The sequence below is a fragment of the Rhinolophus sinicus genome, chromosome 18 (genome assembly GCF_057876585.1).
Source record: "Rhinolophus sinicus isolate RSI-liver-muscle chromosome 18, RSI-T2T, whole genome shotgun sequence".
Lineage (NCBI taxonomy): Eukaryota > Metazoa > Chordata > Mammalia > Chiroptera > Rhinolophidae > Rhinolophus > Rhinolophus sinicus.
The window spans coordinates 34,592,868-34,602,700 of NC_142518.1; the positions used below are offsets into that span (position 1 = coordinate 34,592,868).

Genomic DNA, 9,833 nt, shown 5'->3' on the forward strand with positions numbered 1-9,833 from the left:
TCTACATGATATGCATGAAATTTCAGAAAGAAAAATAAGTCCAGGAAAAACAGACACGAGGAGCATAAGCCTGTGGGAATGGGGAAACCCCTCCCACCCTTGCTTCAAGCTTCTGCTCTGCTTCTGACAAGAGTTTGCTTCACGAGGTCACTGCCATGGTCCCTCTGACTGATTTGGACTTGAAACAGCTGCTCACTGAGTCTCCCAAAGGAAGACCCTTCTGTGATATAGATGATATCAGAGATTACTGTGGAGTGGGATTGGACCAGGAATTCAGACAGTTCTCTTCCATCCTTGAAGGTCTGCTAGTGCCCCTGGAAATGCACAAAATGAAGAGCTGGTTCAGGCTAAGGGAGAGTGTGAACAGAAGTTTTCCACCCAGGATATAAGGGGTATCCAATTGGGCATGATGGAGGTACAAACCTAGAAGCCAGACAGCCAGGTCTGATCTGAGGTGCATGGCCATCTGACTTCATTCCTGCCCTGCAGCAAGGAAACCCTGGTCACATTTGCTCAAAAATTTCATCTCTGGGAGCTGAAGGGGTGCATCTGAAGGAGACTCTATAGAAACTTAAAGAAGCTATTGGCGGGGCACTGCCAGGGCAGATGGCCAAGTACCAGGAAGAATGCCACGTACACACACAAGCAAAGATTGCAGAGATGCTGGAAGAGGAGAAAGACAAGGAGCCGAGAGAATAGATGTGTTTGAGTAAGGAAGAAGAAAAGGGGAGCAGAGGCTGTAAGAAATTGCAATGGAATGCTGAAATCAGGAAGATGCTGTCAGGCGGTTATGATGAAACTGGAAGACTATGATTTGGAAAGAAACAAGAGCCAGACTGGGCAGGACTGCACGAAAGCTTTTCTAGATACTCAAGTCCAAACTCTGTGGTCCCAAAGCTGAGTACAGATCAGGTCTCTGTGAAAGGAGAGCAGACCGCACTATGGGTCCCTGACATGGATACTGACCAAGAAGAAAGTAATGGCTCCTTCAAAGTCAAGGTGAAGGAATCACAGACTAAGCCTTGTAAAAAGGTTCTCATCCTATCAGCCAAATTGGCAGCCCAACTGCTTTACATAAAAGTCACAAGTCTTTATGTATGAACTTAAAAAGGGAATTTTCCAAAGCCTAAGTCTCTGGACCATCACTCTCTAGCTCTCTGTAACCACACCCTCAATAATCTGTCTGAACAGACAGTGGCACTGGAGCAGACTGAGGAGAAAAATCCCAAGAGTTCTGGCTACAAAGAGCTCTCCTACCAGGTTCCCCTCAGCAAAGCTTTCCAGAACAACAGTCTAAATTGTGACACCTCAGAGCCCAGACCAAGTCAGTCTTGTATGCAGGCACTGAAGAGCATAAAGCTTCACTCCCACACCCCACCTAGTTCCATTTGGCAACGACCTCCCAGAACCAAAATCTTCCTGTGTCCATCCCTCCATGGCAGCCTCTTCAGGAGGCACTCCAGCCCCCAAAACAGATCTCATACGATGCCAGCCTCATCTTCCTCTTCTCTGAGCCACATGGTAAAATGACATTCTACCACTCTTCAGGGCTATCTTACAAGGCTCCCCTTCTTGGCTCTAGCTCCCAACATGGGGTTGCTTCTAGCAGTTCTGGAGGAATAAAAATTCAGAGCGCCATTTCCTCCTGAAAACTTACTCCTAAGTATAGAGCCTCCCTCCACAAGACAGTCCCAAGCCCACAGTAAACAAATCTTCTGTTCCCCAAAAGCTGGCTTTAGTGGTAAAGGAAAGATTCTAGTGATGGGAGCCAGGGAGGAACAAAATCCTGACTTCATCCCTGAAGCCCACCATAGTTAACAGCCTGTGTTCCTCAAAAGGACCTTTCCTGGTGCTCTGGGCTTCATAGTTATGTTGCTGGACAGCTAATGGAGAGACAGATCTTGGGATGGAGAGAGTACTGGGTTTGTAATATGGGAGCATATGTGTTTCTCAGTTCCAGTTTCTGTGGAACTCAGGTATAAAATGGTATAAAATGTTTGTATACCTACATTTTAAATCTGCCAAAAACCTTGGCATTTGGTCAGAGTACCTCATGGAGCCTCACTGACCAAGGGCTCCTGCTGGCCATAAGAGGATCCATGGAATGGTCATGGTGTACATCCATCCTCAGTGTGGTCAACAGGAAAAAAACCTGGACTAAAGCCATAGCAGTGAGCCTTAGCCTTGTCTCTTTAAAAATATATTAAGATCATTTAATGTATACTCATTGTGAGGATAAATTTTCCCTCTGAACATGACAATGAAGCTCTTTTAGACAAAAGACATGTAGTACATCAATCTTAAGATAACTGTGATAGGATTTTTAAAGGAACTTATCTTGGGCTCAGTTTTCACCATTACCATAAATGCATTAGATAGGACAGGACTGTTCATGGCATGCCATATTAAAGGAAGACATAATTTCAATGCTTTTATGGTGGAGCAGAATTAGATAAATCACATCGATTTTAGCCCTCTGAATACTTCTCAAAGACCTTTTTAAAAAGACTGTCTGTTTTTAAGACAGAGCCAGTTTTATTCAGTTGAGCTTTTGACAGTTGAATTCTGTAAATGTGTGCCATCCTGACTTGAAGCTCATCTAGGCCCAGAACACCCAATTCCCAATCTAGCCAGAATTCCAGTTTTGATTTTCCAGAATTCATACAAGTGGACTCCCACCCCCCAAAAAAAAAAGCCTTTGTTTGGTCAAATCTTCATCTCTTTATGGGAAGTCACAGATAGGCCAGTTTGTTTTATTCTTAGAAATCCCCTTAAGCAGGGCTATAGTGACAGAATTCTATGAAGTGTCTGTCATATAGAACAGGCCTTGACAACCTAGACCTTTCCAAGCACTGGAGTATACATTAACATAAGGGTGACATGAAGTTAAGCTTGTAGGACGGATCAAGGACAGACTAGAATAGATAGTCTAGAGTTCCCAAGTCACCAAGCTGTTCACTAAACTAGTGACTATTTCACAAAGGTCTTTAGAGTATTTGCTTGTGCCTGTGAAATTTGTACCACAAGATGTGTTTCAACTGTCTTCTCTAGCTAAGTGAATTAAAATATGTCAAGTGTAAACACTACCTGGGTGAATTTCATGGATATGCAACTTATGCAAAATCCATAATGTGGTAGACTCTATAGAACAAATGACTCATTTTCTTCCACCAATAAGTTGCAAAAAAAACCACACAAAAAAACAGGAAAGGGGAACCTATAAGCTAAAAGAAATTTAAGATACATATCAACCAAGTGCAATGTGTAAAGCTTGTTAGGATACTGATTTGTAGAAATCAACTGGGGATTTTTTGTTTGTTTGTTTTTAATGAAATAATGGGGGGGGAAATAAAACATTTATTTGATATTTGATGAAAATAAGGACTTGCTTTATTTTTTAGGTGTGATAATGATATTGTGGTTAGGAAGGAAGGAAAGGAGGGAGGGAGGGAGGGAGGGAAGGAGGAAGGAAAGAAGGAAGGAAGGAAGGAAGGAAGGAAGGAAGGAAGGAAGGAAGGAAGGAAGGAAGGTAAAAAAAGAATTTCTTTGGCCTTTATCCCTGTTCCTGGGAGGTAATCTCTAAACCTTTGAAATTTCCAAAGTTATAGGAGTGTCTTTGTTATTTATTGTGGGTCTTTCAGACCACACCCTATAGTTTATGCTACTAAAATGACTCAGGATAGAGGCTGTCCAGGCCAGAAAGACCAACCACATGATTAGAGAGTTGGGGCTATGAGCCACATGATATTAGCCTGACTTCTGGGAGCAGAGAGGGGATGGAGACTGAGTTCAACCACATGGGTGATGATTCAATCAATCGTGCCTACTTAATGAAACCCCAATACAAAGTCCAGACACCAAAGCTCAGGTGTGTTTCCTGGGTTGGTAATACTCTGTGCATGTATGGCCACATATTAATGCTGGGATGGTAATGCATCCCTGAGGGTATGGAAGCGTCCCTAAGGACATGGAAGGACATGTTATTGTCTTTAAAGATACATACAGAAGCATTTACACATGAACTGGTATGTCTTGAATTTCCTGAAAAATAATCTAAAGGGTGGGGAGAAGAAAGTTGGAACATAGATAAAACAAGATTGGCCATGTGGAATCATAAAAACTGGCTGCTGGGAACATAGATTCATGAAATTATTTTTTCTACTTTTGTATGTGTTTTAAATTTTCCAAAGTAAAAATAAAATGGTGATCCAGGTGGAAAGAAATATGGACCCTTACTTTACACCATGTGGTAGGCAAAATTCTAAAATGGTTCCCAAGATTATAGGCCCATAATACACACCTCCCAGTTATGCAATCAAGTACTAATCTAGGTAATATTGTGAAGTTTTGCAGCTGTAATTAAGATCCCAAATCTGACCTTAAGATGGGGAGATTATGTTTTTTTCCAGTCAAGATGGTGAAGTAGGTAAACGCTGTGCTTGCCTCCTATCATGAGCATATCAAAATTACAACTAAATTATAGAAAAACCATTATCGAGAATCACCTGAAATCTACCTAAACAGAAGTCCTATAACTAAGGATATACAGAAGAAGCCACCTCAAGACTGAAAGGAAGGAGCAGAGATGCAGAATGGGCTAGTCCCACAACTACATGTGGCAGTTAAAAATCAGGAGGGATATCTTGGCTGTGGAGGTACCCCCTGAAAAGCAAAGGGTTCCAACCCCACCCTAGGTTCTCCAGCCCAGGGTTCTAGTGCCAGAAAGAGAAGTCCCCTCAACTTCTGGCTGTGAAAATGAGAAGAGATTGTGGATGAGTAAGATGGAGGGTGGCTGGAGTCCCAGATGTTCCTCTTAAAGGGCCGCCAATGGAGTTATTTGCTGATGAACTCACTCGCTCTGAGCTCCAGCACTGAAGAAGCAGCTCAAAAGGCACCAGGGACATATAGGAAGGAGCTGAACTGCCTGGCCTCAGATCGAGGGCTGGAGGGGCAGCTTTCTACTGGACAGAAGTGCTGGCAAAAGCCATTGTTTATTTGTTAAGCCCTCCCTCCCAGCATACAGATGCAGGCTGCCGTCATACCTAAGTCTCCATCAACCTGGACAACACCACTTGTTTTGCCTTGGTGATTCCAGACCCTGCCTGGCCCAACTTGTGGGACCACACAAGCCACGCCTAGTGGCTTTTCCAACGGCCTGTCTTGGTTTATGCTATTACTTTCCTAAAATCTCCCAAAGGTTCACAAACCCCAAACAAGCACCATCTGCCTCTGTGTGACCCGCACCTCTTGCTGAGTCACCCTAAGACTGGTATTGGTAACCTCAGTTTGAGGCTTAGCCTGTCCCAGGAAACTCCAAGCCCAGTGCAGGTAGTGGCCATCCATGGATTGCTTTGTGGCTCATGTCAGGTGGCCCCAGGCCAGGCACAGGCTGCAACTGAACTTGGCCTGTGGTGGGGCCCCTCCCAGGAGGTCTCAGAGCCGGCGTACCTGGTGATCAGCTTCGGACCAAGCTGGAGCACCACCTCTGCAGATGAGACACCCAAAGGGTAGACTGGGCAGGCACCAGAGCTCTGCTAAAGTGAATCCTGCTCTGTAGGGTCAGTTCCTGCACCACAGCTATTCCACCAAAATCACAGCCAGTTGTCACAACCAATGAGCCTGAGGGTCAATCCCTCCCACTGATCTGCAAACAGTAACCAAGGCTCAACTACAAGAGGAGGGCACACAGCCCACACAAGGGACACACCTGGAGGATCCGTCTCTGATGACCAGGGAGACTGCACCACTGGACCCCACAGGACACCTATGACATAAAGCCACTCTACTAAGACTGTGAGACATAGCAGCTCTACATCATATATAGAAACAAATACAGGGAGGCAGCCAAAATGGGGAGACAAAGAAACATGTCCCAATGAAAGAACAGAACAAAGATTCAGAAAAAGAACTAAATACATTAGAAATAAGCAATCTGACATACACAGAGTTCAAAACATTGGTTATACGGATGCTCAATGACCTCAAGGAGAACGTCAACAAAGAAATAGAAAACACAAAAATAGAGATAGAAAACATTTTTTAAAAAGTCAGAAATGAAGAACACAATAACTGAAATGAAGAATACACTAGAGGGAATCAACAGTAGATTAGTTGAAGCAGAAGTTTGAATCAGCAATTTAGAAGATGAGGTAGCAGAAAAACCCAATCAGAACAGCAAAAAGAAAAAAGAATCCAAAAAAATGAGGACAGTTTAAGGGGCCTCTGGGACAAAATCAGAATATGAATACTCACATCATAGGGGTACCAGAAGGGGAAGTGGGAGCACAAGGAATTGAAAACCTATTTGAAGAAATAATGATGGAAAACTTCCCTAACCTGACAAAGAACATAGACACACAAGCCCAGAAAGCGCAGAGTCCCAAACAAGATGAATCTGAAGAGGCCCACACAAAGACACATCGTAATTAAAATGCCAAAGGTTAAAAACAAACATAATATTAAAGCAGCAGAGAGAAGCAGTTAGTTACCTCCAAGGGAGCTCCCATAAAACTGTCAGCTGATTTCTCAACAGAAACTTTGCAGGCAAGAAGGGATTGGCACAAATATTCAAAGTAATAAAAAGCGAGGAGCCACAACCAAGATTACTCTATCCAGCAAAGCTATCATTTAGAATCAAAGGACACTGAGTGGTGAACACACAATGGGATTTATAGATGATGTAATACAGAATTGTACACCTGAAATCTATGTAATTTCACTAACAATTGTCATCCCAATAAATTAAATAAAAAAAAGAATCAAAGGACAGAAACAGAGCTTTCCAGATAAGAAAAAGCTAAAAGAGTTCATTACCACCAAACCCAAATCACAAGGAATGTTAGAATGACTTCTTTAAGAAGGAGAAGAAAAAATAAAAAAGATTAAAAAGTATGAATAATAAAATGGCAATAAGTACATATCTATCAACAATTACTTTAAATGTAAATGGATGAAATGCTCTAATCAAAAGACATAGGAGGGCTGAACGGATAAGAAAAAAAGACCTATACATATGCTGCCTACAAGAGACTCACTTCAGATCAAAAGACACCCACAGACTGAAAGTAAAGGGATTGAAAAAGATATTTCATGAAAATAGAAACAAACAAAAATGCTGGGGTAGCAATAGTTATACCTGACAAAATAGACTTTAAAACAAAGGCTATAACAAAAGAGAAAGAAGGACCCAGTTGTCTCACTTCCTGGTATTTATCTGAAGAAACCCATAACACTACTTTGAAGGGTCATGTGCATCCATATGTTCATTGCAGCATTGTTTACAATAGCCAAGATATGGAGGTAACTTGGGTGTCCCTGAATGGATGAGTAGATTAAGAAGAGGTGGTACATATATACAATAGAATATTAGTCAGCTAAAAAAAATTGAAATCTTGCCACATACAACAACATGGATGGACCTAGAAGGTATTGTGCTGAGTAGAGTAAGTCAGACAGAGAAAGACAAATACCATATGATCTTACTTACACATAGAATCTAAAGAACAAAATAAATGAAAAAACAAAACAAAAAAGAGACTCATAGATATAGAGAAGAAACTGATGGTTGCCAGATGGGAGGCAGATTGGGAGTGGGTGAAAAGGGGGAAGGGATTAAGAAATACAAATTGGTTATTACACAGTAGTCATGGGGATGTAGGGTATAGCATAAGCAATATAGTCAGTAAATTGTAATAACTATGTATGGTGTCAGATGGGTACTAGATTTGTTGGGGTGATCACTTTGTAAGTTAAATAAACGTCTAATCACTACGTTGTATACCTGAAACTAATCTTTTATGTGAATTGTAATTGAAAACAAATTAAATAGAAGATAGGGAGATTATCCTGGGTGGGCCTGACCTATTCAGGGAGCTCTTAAAAGGGATGGAACTCTTCCTGAAGAGATTCAGTATCAGGGACCTTTGAAGCATCAGATTCCACACATGGGAGATTCTTCATTTCTTGGTTTGAAGATAGAGGGACAATGTGGCAAGGAATGGGGATGGCCTGTAGGAAATGACAGCAGCCTCTGGCTAATAGCCCTCAAGGAAATGGGCACTTCAGTCCTATAGCTGCAAGCAACTAAATTCTGCCACAACCATGTTAGCTTGGAAGAGGGCTCGATTTTCCAGATGACCACACAGTCAACAACTAGATCTCAACCTTGTGAGAGCCTCATTAGAGAACTCAGCTGTTGTGCCAGACTTTTGACCTACAGAACTGTGAGCTGATAAATTTGTGCTGTTACAAGCTTCCATGTTTGTGGTAATTTGTTACACAGCAATAGAGAACTAATATACACAATAAACAAAAATAAATTCCAGTTGTGAAAAACAAAGCTTTACACATTTACGTACCAAATTTAGAAAAATATGTTCATGGCCATGGGGCAGGGAAGGATTGGTTACAATACAAAAGGTGAGACCAATAAATTCAACTACATATAATTATATACTTCTGAGCTATAAGATGCACCAAAAGATAAGGTGAAAAAGTAAATTGATGGACTAGGAGATACTATTTGCAAGAAATAAAATTACAAAGAATAATTTTCAAGAAGCTCCTATAAATCAGTGGGGGTGGGGGCAGGGGAACCAAGCCAACAGAATATGAATTGGTAACTCACAGAAAAGGAAGCTTGAAGGCCAATAAATATATATAAAGATCTCCATATGACTAGTCATCAGAGAAATACAAAATAAAACAGTAATGAAATGCAATTTTACCTCCATTGGACCAGCAAAAATAAAAAATCCAGATGATACTGAGTTTGGGCAAGGATGTAGAGTAGCAGAATCTCTCATGTCCTGCTGATGGGAGTGTAAATTGGTACAGGCACTTTAGAGAGCAATGTGATAATATCTAGTAAAATTGAAGATATATATTCCCTTGGACCCAGCAATTCTACCTATGGGAACATATTCTAGAGAAAAATCTTCTATGTAGTCTCAGGGGAACACCCACAAGTATCATTGCAACATTATTTGTAACAGTAGAAAAACTGCAGACAACCTAAATGTCCATCAACAGGAAAGTGAAGTTAATTAAGTTTTTTTTTCAATTCTCAATATGTTCCCTTAATCTTGACTGCCAACCCATCTGCTAATCTGCAAGAGAACCACCCCAATTGAAAAATGAACTGCTTATTTCACCAGCTCTAAGAGTTACCCATAATTCTCTCAATTGTTGTCATCCACAGAAAAATGTTTTCACTGACTGTGATCTTCAAAGAAGGCTTCTGAGCCAACAGGGATCAAAAGTGCCCAATATATCTGGAAATGCACTTCTACCCAAGGATGAAATGACTTTCTAAAGTGAGCTGGAAATTGCTGAGCCGAAAGAGAATATGGATAATCCAAGTGAAGCAAATGAAAGCTTCTAAACTACTGAAAAGGGAATATGCTTTTGAAAGGTGCCTACCCCCAAGTCCACATGAGAATTAATTTCATTTAATGAGGCTGAGCATAAGCAAAGCTTAGTGTCTAAAAGTGAATATGTGGATTCTTCCAAACATGTCAGGAATCATGTTCTGCTATTTAGAACAAACACATCCAGCCTTTAAAATCACCTCTGACCTTTCCACCTTTATTTTGGTTCTATTTATACCTTCCTATCTCAGATGGCAAATGTCTGAATAAGATACTGGCTAGTAAAAGCATTAGATACTCTCAAAAAATACTTATGTATGTATTTAACAGAATAAAGAAAATGGAGAAAGGATTTTTTTGTCTTTAAATGTCCATGACAAACTTTTACTTTTAAAGCATTTTTATATCCATTCTAGACCCAATTTCTATTTCTTTATTTACACTGGATGTTTACCAGGGGGTATG

General features: G+C 40.9%; 1 pseudogene; it reads left to right on the forward strand.

Annotated features, from left to right (window-relative positions):
- The first annotated feature begins 10 nt into the window (after nucleotides 1-10).
- LOC141566992 (ubinuclein-1-like) lies at nucleotides 11-5,511 on the forward strand (annotated as a pseudogene).
- The last annotated feature ends 4,322 nt before the right edge of the window (nucleotides 5,512-9,833 follow it).